Consider the following 13,345-nt stretch of genomic DNA (forward strand, 5'->3'; position numbering starts at 1 on the left):
AAGATCTACGGCCGCCGTGAAGGGGGGTGGGCAGAGGAGAAGGGTTGGGAGGATTGTGTGGAATGGGGACGATATGAACTTGGGGATGGGTGGTAGGCCGGCCTAACCTACAAAGTACTCATGGTTGGAGTTGGACTGCATGCTGTGACCAGGGGACTGAATGGAAGCTGGATAGTTGATTCTGGACATTGGATGGGGGAGGGTAGGTGGGTGGGCTGGGGGTAGAATATTGTTATCGTTGTTGGGAATAAAGTGTTAAGAGTGGATTGGGGAAGGGCGGGGAGGGGAGATATAGGTGGGTAAAGGGGGGTACATTTTGGGATTGTCTTTGGAGTTGCTGTTTAAAATGCTAATAAAGAGAGTTTAAAAAAAATGTGCATGCAGCGAGCTGACTGGATTAGGTCAATTGACAAAATGAGGCTGGCAAAGTTACCACTTCGCATAACCAAACCAATAAATTGAGATCCCTTCTGCCTCAATACCTAAATAGCTCATCTGATTCAGCCATCAGATACTTTTTTTTGAGATTTAGATTAAATCTACTTCTCACGCGGGACATTCTGTCAATAAGAAACAGTGAGGAGTATCCTACTGCTATCTGCAATAAATGTGATGATAAGGTAAGCCAGTCCCTTTAGCATCTACTCTCAAAGTGTCCAGCCACGTGGACTTTGAGAGTGTCTAGACTTCAGAGATTTGTCCATGTTGTGAGGTGGCTGAATTCAGACATATTCTGGGATAGATTATCATCAGGGAATGAATTTCTTTTTACTTTTGAAGTAGTTGCTGTTCTAAAAGAGTTAGATCTAGGGGGGAGAGACCTTAAATTAGATAATAATACAGTGCATCTAAATGGATGAACTATGTACTGAAGGTATGTATTCCAGATTAAATGCATTTTGTTTAAGTGTTCCTTGTTCCTTTTTAGTTTATTTAAGAATGTATTGGGGTCTCTTTCTTCGTGTTTTTATTATTTTCTGTATGATTTAAGTACTGACTGTATTATATCTGTATGTAATAAGTGTTAAGTCATTAACTGTTTTATCTGCTATTTTGTGCATATGGCTACAACACTATAATTTAATAATAAAAAAAAATACTTTGCACTTTAGAGATAGCATAATCGCTGTCTATGTGTGCCTCCACAGCATGCATCCGAGACGGTTGTTGGTGACTGATCAAAATCACATGCAGGGCAAGGTGTGAGGTCTGTGGCTCTTTTCCTTCGCTCGACAAATGGACCTCTACGCTTGCCGGGCCTGGAAGTTTTCCGACTCCTGTTCTCCTCCTTCTTTCTCTGTAGCGCCAACTGTTCTCCTAGGGGGTTTTACGGGACATTCTCTGAGGAAGTGACCTGATTTCCCGCAGTACAGGCATAATTGCTGTTGTCTCCTTTTGTCTCTTTCGGCCTTGGTTAATGGGCTCCATACCCCCACAATTTGCATGGGTTACGAAGGGTTTTCTGATGAACGCGGACTGTTCTCCTTTGAGCGTACATGCACAGTCCGATTCTCCGTTCTGGCTCAATCTATCCTTCGATCTTGCAGCCTGTGGTCTAGCTGCACCACTAGGTTGATGAACTCTGCACAGTCTTTTGGCGGGTTTACCACCTGAGCTAGGACATCTTTCAATTGCTCCCGTAATCCTTGATGGAATAACGTCGTTCGTTTCTCCTCAGGCCACCCAGTTCAACGAAAGTCTGTTAAAAGTGGCGATATATGTTAACAAATCTTGGCTGCCTGGCAGAGGGACAGAAGTTTGTTATCCAGAGCTTGGCCCTGGGTATGTCGGGCGAACAGCTTCTCCATCTCCTGTTGAAACCCCCTGAAATCCCGCAGGAGTGGGTCATCCTGGCTTACTAACGGTATGGACCAATCCGCGGCACCGCCACCCAGATATGACAGAATGAAGGCAACCGTGACTGATCGTTAGGAAAGGCTCCGGGTCTACAAAGAAAATGGAGGCGGCACTGCTTCATGAATACTGCATATTTTCTTGGGTCCCCCGTAAAACGTTCCGGTGGGGCCAAAGGAACTGTCCCACAGAGGACCACCTGCACTGGATTGACGATGTGACTGGAACCAACGGAATACTTCCTGGCAACGGAGCCTGCCTAGCCTGTGTTTGGAGCAATTGTCTGGCTAATTCATCGGTGCGGTCCTTGGTGACAATCAACTCCCTCCTAAGGGCGTTGGTTTCTTGCCGGGCGGAGTGCACCTCGGCCCGTAATTCTCCCAGTAACTGGGCTAGTTGGTCAGTCTCTGATGTTTCCATGACGCCCAGGTGGATATTTTAATTGAGGCTTTGTGTTCTGTTACGCTCACCTGGTATCCACAGGGGTGCCACACGATACTAGATGGAGGTCTAAGCACTATCCCAGACCCCTCTCTGCTTGGTTATGTTCCAGACGTTGGGTAGCACCTATAACAGGAGAATCGAGGGTTAAGATACTGGTTCTGTGATGTGTAGACTCCCACCTCCCTCTGGTCCACATGCTGACAGGTGGCCCCATTACGCACTCCTGTGGGAATACTAAAGTCCCAATTGTTTGTTCAACATGTGTGTTGAATCTACCCGAATGTTCGGGTTGCACCGAGACACGGTATTGAATTTTATTGTTTAATGGTCTTTTTAAAGACTGAACAATTCCGAGATATTATTACCTATATAAATAGTAGATTACTCTAATGGGGACCTGAAAGTGGCCCCTCATGTCATTTCCAAAATGGCAAGTAAATAAAACAATTACGTACTTCTTCAATCAATTGGTTTTCAAATTGTAATTAGGAAGACAATATCAAAAGGAGAAAACTATTTGAAATCAATTCAAGTCAAATACATTGGTACATGTGTCCATAAACATATACAACAAATACAACGAGTGCTCTTCCTTGTTACTATGCATTTCCATCCATAGTTGTGTTAAGAATTCCACACAGCTATTCAATACACAATACTGGACATAGTTTGCCACAAAGTGTCTGTTGGTTCACATATACTGGACTCCTATATGGATGTTGTGATGGCCAACGCGCTTCGGATAATAGATCCTTCTTCAGGGCTTATAAGAGCCTATTATTCCACATACATGTCCAACTTGTATGTCCAGATGTATGCCTGTAAGGTAACATCCAAAGACAGTATAAGTCGGGGGGGTATAACATTCTAGATTATCTCTGTAATAGGATGTGTAGCTAAAGTTGGTGGACTTACCTTTGGTCCTATCTGTAGCAATGGACAACTTATATTCACTGTATTCAATATTCATACAGTTGTAGGTGAGATAGGAGTTAGCGCTGCTCTGCATACTGCAGCCCAAGGGCCAAATGTTGAAGTCACGAGCTGGATATTTGGGATTTTCTGAACAGCAGTCCTTCCGAGTCTAGCTATACAGTAGACAAACACATTCCTGATGTTTGTTGCAAGTCTAAAGACAGGGCAAACTGTCTACACCTAGAAAAAAGCGAAAAAGAAGCCCTTTATCTAATTTCGGTACTGAGTATACTAGATTGCAAAACGTACAGATGATAGTTTGTGCACATGCTGACTCTACTGGGTGACAAAAAGTGAAGGTATGTGTCTAATGCTTAGCTGTGCAGTGACACCACGTTCTGTTCTTTGAAATAGGCGAGTGTTTTATAAATGGCGCATTGCATGTTCGTACATGACCCGCATTGTGCAGTCCGGTGACATTGTGTAAGTGGTTGAGTCATGTCTCACTGTGGTGTTTATGTCAATGACTGGTGCCCAATGTTATTTAGTTCCGCCCAATGTTATTTCGTCCCGCGTCACACAGTGTTCATGGGCGCTGTCTCGAGGCGGCAACTCGCGTAGTAAATACAAATGGATCCACTCATCTGGATCGTGAATGGCTGACCGTGTGTATGCGCCACTTGTGAGGTGGCTTGTTCCGTACTGGGATACATGGAAAGGATTGTGCTTACCAAATGCGCGACAGTCCCTGCAGAACGCCAGTCTCCTCCGCGGGTCGACGGCGCAGAAGCTGGCATTGATGTGGTTGCTAGGCGACGATTACACATGCGTATTCCATCACTGCGGTGCCATATTGGTGTGGGAATGTTTCTGTTGCCATAGTGACGTGTGTATGGCCACGTTAACGGGTACTATAAGTCACGTGTGCTGCTAAGTGCAGGATGCATCAGGAAGAATCCCACAAAGAGAATGTGCTGATGTAAGGAGAAAGTCTCCAATTCGAAAAAATATTCCAGAAGATGACGCAGATTACTGGCGGACAGGGAGAGGGGCAGACTGCCGAAAATGTCGGCTGGGTGCCCCTTCCTTGTCCCATTTGAGTGTGAAGATCGACAAAACTGAGCGTCGAGCTTGTAAGGTGGCATACATTGAGTGGTACCTCTACGGATGGTCTCGTGTTTGTATGCCTATGTATGAGGCTCTATGTATCTAATGTGTTGTTAACCTGTGGATTAATAGGGTGGACGACAATTGAACAACAGACAGGTTACATGCTGTGCAACTATAATGTACCACACCATAGAGTGACACCTTAATATGTAAATTTGACATGTAAACTACATCATTAATCATGTCCTATGCCGAGAACCATGTGTAGCATCATGTCATCCTTTCATCACGAGACTCCGCGCGAGCCTCTCGTGATGAAAGGGTGAATGGAATGCGAGCTTCAAACAGAGAGTTTCCATTACTGCCTCAGCTGGTGGGGCCTGTCCGTATACACTAAACCTGCCGGTCAAATAAATATAAATTCATCTTACCCCAGCTGTCTCCTTGCTTGCCTCGACCACTTCAGGCTCTATGTATCTAATGTGTTGTTAACCTGTGGATTAATAGGGTGGACGACAATTGAACAACAGGCAGGTTACATGCTGTGCAACTATAATGTACCACACCATAGAGTGACACCTTAATATGTAAATTTGACATGTAAACTACATCATTAATCATATCCTATGCCGAGAACCAACCAACAAACAATTCATGCATGACATTTATATAATGTAAATAATTTAAAGCATCTGATACTAATATTGCCAATGCAAGGGCAAATCCACTGTGCCAGTGTGTAACTCACAAGTCTGTTGAACATATGGTCTCATCCATTAGTGACCTAATTCGCAATAGACATATTCTTTAAGAATGAGTACCACATATCCATGGATCATTACATTACAGTATACTGTCTCTTGCCACAGTTGCCAGGTGGCATGCATTGACATGGGCGTTAACGAATACATTGCAGTCCACCATCTTAGAGAACAGTTTCGCAATACAGGTACTCGGTAGAGTCAATCATTCCCCAGAACAATAATGACTGTCACATTCCCCTTGTTTATGTTCCCAATGAGTAGATGCCTCAGAAGAAACACATTAGGTCAGATTCACAGTTCATCCCACTGGGGTGCAAAGAGTATAAGAGATCAGTCCAGAAAACCTCTCTCTGTAGTAGCTTTCTACCCAAATCACCTCCTCTACTACCCCCCCTACCTTTCCTCCCTCCTCACTTTCTACACTTCTTCTCGTTCTCTCCGCTCTGCCGATCTCCACCTACTCTCTTCTCTACCACCACCCTGTGCCCCTTCTGCTCTTTCCAACTGCTTGCCCCTTACTACTAGAACCGCCGTCCCCTCTTCATCCGCTCTACTTCCTCCTTCCCTAACTTTCATACCTCTCTAAAATCTTATCTCTTCCTTTGGCCTCCTTAAAACCCTTTACTTCCTCTCCTCTTCTACTAGTACTCCTAACCACACCCCCTAGTCCCTCTCCTTCTTCTCTTCCACCTCTCTCTTTGCTTTCACTCTACTCCCTTCTACCCCACTTCCTGCACTTTTCTAATCCTCATCTCTTCCTTCATTCTCCCTTACTCCCTCTCTTACTTCTGCTCTCACCATTGCTCATACCTCCTACCTCCTCTCACATCTTGGCCCCTCCCTACTCTTCATCCCTTTCCATAATGTAAATTGTTTTGTACGGTTTTCTGGTTTAATTCAATTGTTTTGTAATGCTTGCTGTATCTTGTTTGTTCCTCTTGTAAAGCGTTTTGGATTAAAACGCTATATAAATTCAATAAAATACAAATACAAATACTACCCATGGTGACCTTTTCCAAGATCACACATTTTAGCTGGGCAACTGTGTGTCTCGCCTCTAAAAAATGCAGTGGGATTTTAAGTCTTTTATGTGTGTGCTGGTTTATGTTCCGTCCATCAGAGTTTGGCTTTTCTTGACGTAATCCCAACATAGTAGTATCCACAAGGACATTTTAATGCATAAACCACATTTTTAGAATCACAAGTGCAAGAGTGTTTTAGTGAAATTGCTTTGCCGGAATGTGGGTGGGTAATAGTATTGCCTGTGATGATATTCCTGCAGTGCTGGCAGTTGTGGCATGGTTGTGTCCCTTTGTATTGATTGCTCTTGGTTGCCTTAGTTTGCATCTCTGCTTTCACCAGGCTGTTCCATAAGGCTTTACTGTTACGGTAGGCAAAAGTCGGCAGTTGTCTGAATAGTGGTGGCAGTGTCGGATCCATCTGCAACATTGACCAGTTCTTCTTAATGATTCCCTTAATCTTGTGGCTCTTGAGTAAATGCGTTGTTACATACACTAATGATTGTCCTTCTTTTGGGGGTTTTGGTGTTAGCAGGGTATCTCTTTCGATGGTCTCAACCTTGGCTGCAATATTGGAGAGGAGGGTGGGATCGTAGACTCTTTCATGGATGTTGGTTCGTAATGCATTCAACTGTGTTCTGTATTCCTCAGATTCCGTCTGTAACGGAGAAACTGGCTTAAGGGTACGCTCTCAATTGTACGCTTAAGATGGAAACTTGTTGCCAATAATAAGCTGTTGCAGTCCGTTGTCTTAGTATAGATCCTTGTTGTCAGGTTGTTATCATTAATGTATACCTCTACGTCCAGGTAATTGATACTTGTTCTACTGATGGTATTGGTAAACTTGATCCGTGGGTGCATGTTATTCATTAGGTCAAAGAAGTTTTGTAGCTCCTCTTCTGGACCAGACCAAATTCTGAACACATCGTCAATATATCTGAGAAAGATTGGCAGATGTTGAGTCCATCTTGGTGATGTCAATACGTACTCATGCTCCTTCACTTACCCCGACACACGACTGGGTCCAGCACGCAAACTGAAGTCTTGAAGGCTGTGGGGGCCCACAACGAGGACTAACTCAGGATATGGCCAACTATCAGCTCGCTCCCAGATGCAGGAATTGGTGGCTCAAAAAGGCAAGGGACTACGGCCTTGTGTAGCCATGTGCCATCGGGTGACGGGCTGTGTGGATTCCCAGGTCACACTCCTTGAGGCCCTCTCGAAACACGACCACTGCCACCCACCCGAGGGTAGGCCGATGGGTAGCGTGGATCCTACACCCGTTTATTGGGAGAGGCGGGGTCCACTCACTGTTTGGTCCCAGAGTGCCCAGCACCACCAGTCACCATATTGTCTTCTACGCCGGACTCCCCCAATGCAGTTTATGTTCTCACATGATTAATACCGCTCCATCGGGCAGCATCAGACTTACTACATTTGTTCATGTAAACATTCCTATGACATCGAAGTGAAGCTCGTCTTCGGGACCCTAGTATCTTGTGGATGAGTCACAGCCACCCAGCCAGTCGCAGAGGCTAACGGGAAGCCATTTTACATGGTGGCCCGCCTAGCCACATCAGAATCTGATTTTTCACCTATACACATGAATAATTGGATAATCATTTCAGGTAAGAATGTATAGAACAAAATAGCCTTACTAAGAAATTGCTGGTAAACCTTGTGAAACATGGGACAGTACTAATAGCACAGGACAATCATTAAATAACATACAAGAACACGTTTTGTGGATTTATAAAATCGTGATGAAAAGAAAATTGCTCAAATAACGTTGTCTTTCTAAGATACTCCTGCATGCTTTTGATGTGGGGAATATACGGTCAATGGAAAAAATAGAATAACAATCGATCATTTAAACAAAATCAATGTTTTGTTTTTAGTACCACTAACTGTTCAAATTGTAATAATGAACCTTCTGTTATGTTGTCTCATGTGATCCAATTTCAGTCTGGGACAGTTTATCTTTTCAGTAGCATTGATTTGATTTCCGCCACCACTTTGTTCCATTACAAAAAACAATGAAAGGGTATGTATGAAGAGATACAAGTTAGATCCATATCTACACATAGCCTGAAGACATGCAAGATGATCTCCATTTTAGCAAGGTGGAAAAACTATTGGCTCTGCCAATATGCCTGCGCCTACATTAAGTATGTGCTTTATTTTGTAATTAGACTATTGTTAGATATTGATAAAAAAAATTGTTAAAGAACATGTAGACCGAAAAATCACAGGCAGTTATCTGCATGTAAACAAGAAAATGAGTGTCAAAAAGTTGAAAATAATACGCAATCAATCATCCAAGTAATAGAACAGGCAGCAAAGAAGACATACATGAGTATGGATTAGATCAGTATTTAGATCAGGTTGATCAGAAGGACATATGCTGTTTTTGAGGACTGTACAGACCACCTTTGCATAGCCAACAATCGCCACAAATCTGCATAGCCAACAATCGCCACGATTCTGCATAGCTGTCGCCAAATCCCCTTGAATACTTGCATGTGGACCTCTCAACATAGCCCCACTCTTCCGTGCGTCCATTTAGATTCTTTCTTCCCAGCTTCCGAGCAGACCCCCAGGGACAGCCAATCCTGGTTCTAGCCTGTAATACCCCGTACACACGTTTCTTCAAATCACCATTCTAATCTCACTGCAAGGCTTCATGCAGGCCCTTGTGTAAATATTATTACTATTATTATAAGGGTATTTTCATCCACAGTTTCTCTGAAGGCCTGCAAAACAAAGGCATTTATTGAATGAATGAACTTGTAAAAGGAAAGAAAGAAGAAGTTACATATGTGCTTACCTGAAGTCTCAGCAAGGCTTTGCTTCGCTTTATTCTTACCGCACTTGTCTCTGAAGGCAGCTATTACCCCGTTTTTAAATAACTGATGTCATTTAATGTTTCATCAAAACGAGTATAGTTGCAGCCATACCAGAGCATCTGCCTCTGTTTAGGAACCTAGAACCTGCCAATGATAAAGATAATTTTAGTAAGAGAGGTCTCTCCAACGTAGCGACAACTCAGAACCTGTTGAACTGTATATAATTATTTTTTCACCGAAAGAATTACCCAAGATACCTCTAGAAGAGGTTTGGACATCATTCAGTTGAGAAGCTGCCGACACCACGCCCCCCTCAAATTCCAAGTTACCTACGCAACGCGCCCCTGTAGAATACAGGATGGAGAGCTCCACAAAACATAAGCACAGGTGAGAAGCGAGGTTTTATTCAAAGGTACACTCCATCACAGTTTCTGTTTGCGAATGGGGATTTCAATATTTGTGTTGTTATAATTGTTGTTTCTACAGAATCAGAGCCCAGATAGCAGGTCCTCTCACTGAAAAGGCATTACACTACCGCAGAGACCTAAGGTAACCGTTACAGTTGCAAGTCAGACCAGCACTTGGAAACTGAGAAGATGCCAGTTTCCTCTAGGGTCCGCCCCATGCAAAACAGACGAGCAAGGCAGCGGGATCAGCATGCCACAAACATAAATGGTAGCTGCAACTTCCGAGGTGCGCTGGCCAGGGCGGAAAAGGCATAGTGAAGGAGCGGACCGCTCCTTACCTTATGACAACAGGAGGCCTCCCTGAAAGACGTGGCTCCATATGGGAAGCAGACTTTGCATTACTGCACAATTGTGCCCGATATAAAACAGGCGCGAGGAGCAGCGTTGTATTGGGCACAACACGCCATCAACATAGACAGTAGCTTCAACCTTCGAGGTGCACTGGCCAGGGAAGAGTTGGCAACGAGAAGGAGCGGATCGCTCCATACCGCACAACAGCAGATAGCCTCTCTGCAAAGAGGCGGCTCTAGACAGGAAGCACAGACTTCCACCACATCACAAAAGCACTGCAGGATAAGGACTGAGGAGCAGAGACCAGATCGCACTGTGCCTGTAACGCTCACCTGATTCCCGTAGAGGCGCCGGTCTTGACTGGGCGTATACCGTATCTTCAAAGGTGATGTGTAACACACGGCTGGCTCTTTGGGCTGGACCTCTGTGCACTGTGTATCTGGCTCGAAGGGTAAGATGTCTTAGGTAAGTGAACGCCGTGCTCTCCATCTGCCTCGAGGCAGGGTGCTGTAACCAGTTTCTTCACTGGATAAGGGGAGCAGGCCTCTTGACTTCAGAGGACTGCTGTCCGTCGTTTACTGCACGAACTGTAAGTTTCGAGTAATTCTAATGTCTTTAAAGTCTTTAGTAATGATGTCTCTTGTTTTGCAGGGTTCCGGCGATGGCGGATGGCGGGCTGAAGTGAGTTGAAGATGGACCCCTGGGGATGAATAGAAGCGCCTGGAAGCACGTAAGTAAGCGCTTGTTGCCTGCTTCACGATGCGCTCTAACTGTCTTTTTATTTTGCAGGTACAAGTTCGGGGCGGCTGCAGGGTGCCGGAATACCCACTGGGTTAGATGTGGAAAGGAGTAATGGCACGTGAGTATTAAAGTTCCCCAATGTCTTTAAACGCACCTTGTTTTGTCTTTCAGATGCGGGATGCAGCGCCGAAGGCCTCCGGAGCGTGCGAAGAGTTGGTAAGCTTTTGTCTTTCAGATGGCGGAATGCAGTGTGAAGACTTCCAGAGCGCACGAAGAGTAGGTAAGCCTTTGTCTTTCAGATGCCGGAATGCAGCGCGAGGCGTTGGTGACAGCCGATGGACCAGGTAAGTGAAGAGCTGTCACTGAAGACCGTAATGCTAACCTGTTCTTTCTTGTCTTTATAGGTGTTGCTGAAGACTGGATTCAGAATGGTAAGCCTTTTTCCTTAGGCCCAGGATCAGATGCAGAAGACACGATGAGCGTTCTGCTGCTGAGGATGCAGAATAACGCAAAGCAAGATTCATCCATCGGGTGTGGTTTAAATAGCCTCCTGTAGTGCTTAGGTGTCTCCTTCCACAGCCACGCCTAGGTAAGAAAAGAGTTCCTGCTTTCCAGAAGAGTTCCAGTGTTCTGAATCTAGGGAGTGGCTCCTGCCCCACCCAACAGGAAAAGTAGTTCCAAACAGAAGAGGATCAGAGACTCAACTGGCAGGCAAGTAAGCAGCATGGTCTGCTGCAGGTAAGTCCACCCAAGCATTATGAGCCCGGCGCTTCCAGCGCTGGGACTGGGCATATTTATGAGCCTGGTGCCACTGGCGCCAGGACTGGGTCCAAAAGGTCCCAATTGGGACTGGTTGGCACTCGGAACCTGGGTTATGGATCTGCTTCCAAGGGAGTTGGGAAAACCCTGACCTTTTGGGAGCAGAGATCATGACAGTACCCCCCCTCAAGGCCCCTCCCAAACCGGGCTTCTCCGGGGGTTTTGGCTTGTCAGGAAATGTTCGGTGAAATCTTTTGATTAGGCGAGGAGCGTGGACATATTCAGCAGGTTCCCAGGATCTCTCTTGGGGGCCGTAGCCTTTCCAGTCAATTAGGTAGAATAGTTTAAATTTGGAGATCTTGGAGTCCAGAATGCTTTTGACTTCAAACTCGAGTTCTCCATCAACTAGGATAGGTTTTGGAGATTTGGTTAGTCGGGTTTGAGGTTGCACAGGTTTTAATAGAGAGACGTGGAAGACCGGATGTATCTTCATGTGCGGGGGCAAGTCCAACTTGACCGCTACTGGGTTTACTATGGTAGTGATGGAATAGGGACCAAGGTATCTTGGGTTGAATGTGCGTGGCCCTTTTAGAGGTAGATATTTGGTGGATAACCAGACTTGATCCCCTACTTGATATTGAGGGGCTTCCTTCCGATGTTGATCTGCTCCTTTCTTGTATTGTTCTTTAGCCCTTTGAAGGTGAGAAACAGCTTCCTTAAAGGCTTGGGTGATTGTAGAATGCAGGTAGTCTACTGCTGGTGTTTCAAGATCTTGGAGGGGATCCAACTCCGAGGTTCGAGGGTGACTGCCGTACAAAAGAAAAAATGGGGTTTTCCCAGTTCCCGAATGGACAGATTTATTGTAGGCATATTCGGCTATCCAAAGGATGTCTTTCCAAGTTTTTTCAGTTTGTTGCAGCATGCAGCGTAAATACTGTTCCAGAGTTTGATTGGTCCTCTCGGTTTGTCCGTCCGTCTGAGGGTGGTGACTGGTCGATAGTCTCACATCAATTTGAGCCGACCGACAGCAACTTCGCCAAAAATGAGAAATAAATTGACTACCTCGATCCGAAATTAGAACCGAAGGAAAACCGTGCAGTCCGACGATGTTTTCGAGAAATTCTCGGGCCAGAGTTGCTGCTGTTGGCAAGCCTTTGAGCGGAATAAAATGCGCCATCTTGGAGAATAAGTCCACGATTACTAGAATCGTATTGTATCCGGAGCATGGAGGTAGATCGGTGATGAAGTCCATAGAAAGCGTATGCCAAGGGCGGGGTGGGATGTCAATAGGGCGTAAGAGGCCTGCTGGTCTTTCCTTTTGACTCTTGTTTTGGGCGCATACTCCACAGGACATTATAAAGTCTCTGATATCTTTTTTCCAAGATGGCCACCAGAAGTAGCGCTTGATCTTTTCTGAGGTCTTGGCCATACCGGGATGTCCTTCCATTAAAGAATCGTGATAACAAGAGATTACTTTTTTCTGTAAATCTGTGCTGGGTAGGTATAATCGTTCTTGGAAATACAATAAATTGTCCTTTACTGCAAAGTCCTTTCCCTGCAGATGCCAATTCTCTATGTCTGCTGGAGTTACAAGTTGCCTGGCTTTATCCTTAACTTCCTCTATGGATTCTGTGGCGATTACACCCAGAATTCTTTGTTCGGGAATGATTGGTACAGGTTTAGGGTTGATCAAGTGTTCTTCCACTCCCATCCGAGAAAGGGCATCAGCTTTACCGTTTTTTGTACCAGGTCGATAGGTAATTATGAAGTCAAACTCGGCAAAGAATAATGCCCAACGGAGTTGTCTAGAGGATTGGGCTTTTGCAGTTTTCAAATATTGCAGGTTTCGGTGATCCGTAATCACAGTAACGGTGTGTCGGGCCCCCAGCAGATAATGCCGCCAAGCCTTAAAGGCAGACTTGATAGCCAGAAGTTCCTTGTCAGTAATCGTGTAATTGATTTCAGGAGGCGAGAATTTGCGGGACCAAAATGCCACGGGATGCAACTGATTGGTTACCGGGTCCTTTTGTGATAGAACTGCCCCCATGGCAAGGCTTGAAGCATCAGTTTCCACGATGTAAGGGAGTTCGGGGCGAGGGTGTTTTAAGATTGGTGCAGAGATAAATTTAGTCTTC

This window comes from Ambystoma mexicanum, chromosome 2q (assembly GCF_040938575.1).
Source record: "Ambystoma mexicanum isolate Mex_15411 chromosome 2q, UKY_AmexF1_1, whole genome shotgun sequence".
Classification (NCBI taxonomy): Eukaryota; Metazoa; Chordata; class Amphibia; order Caudata; family Ambystomatidae; genus Ambystoma; species Ambystoma mexicanum.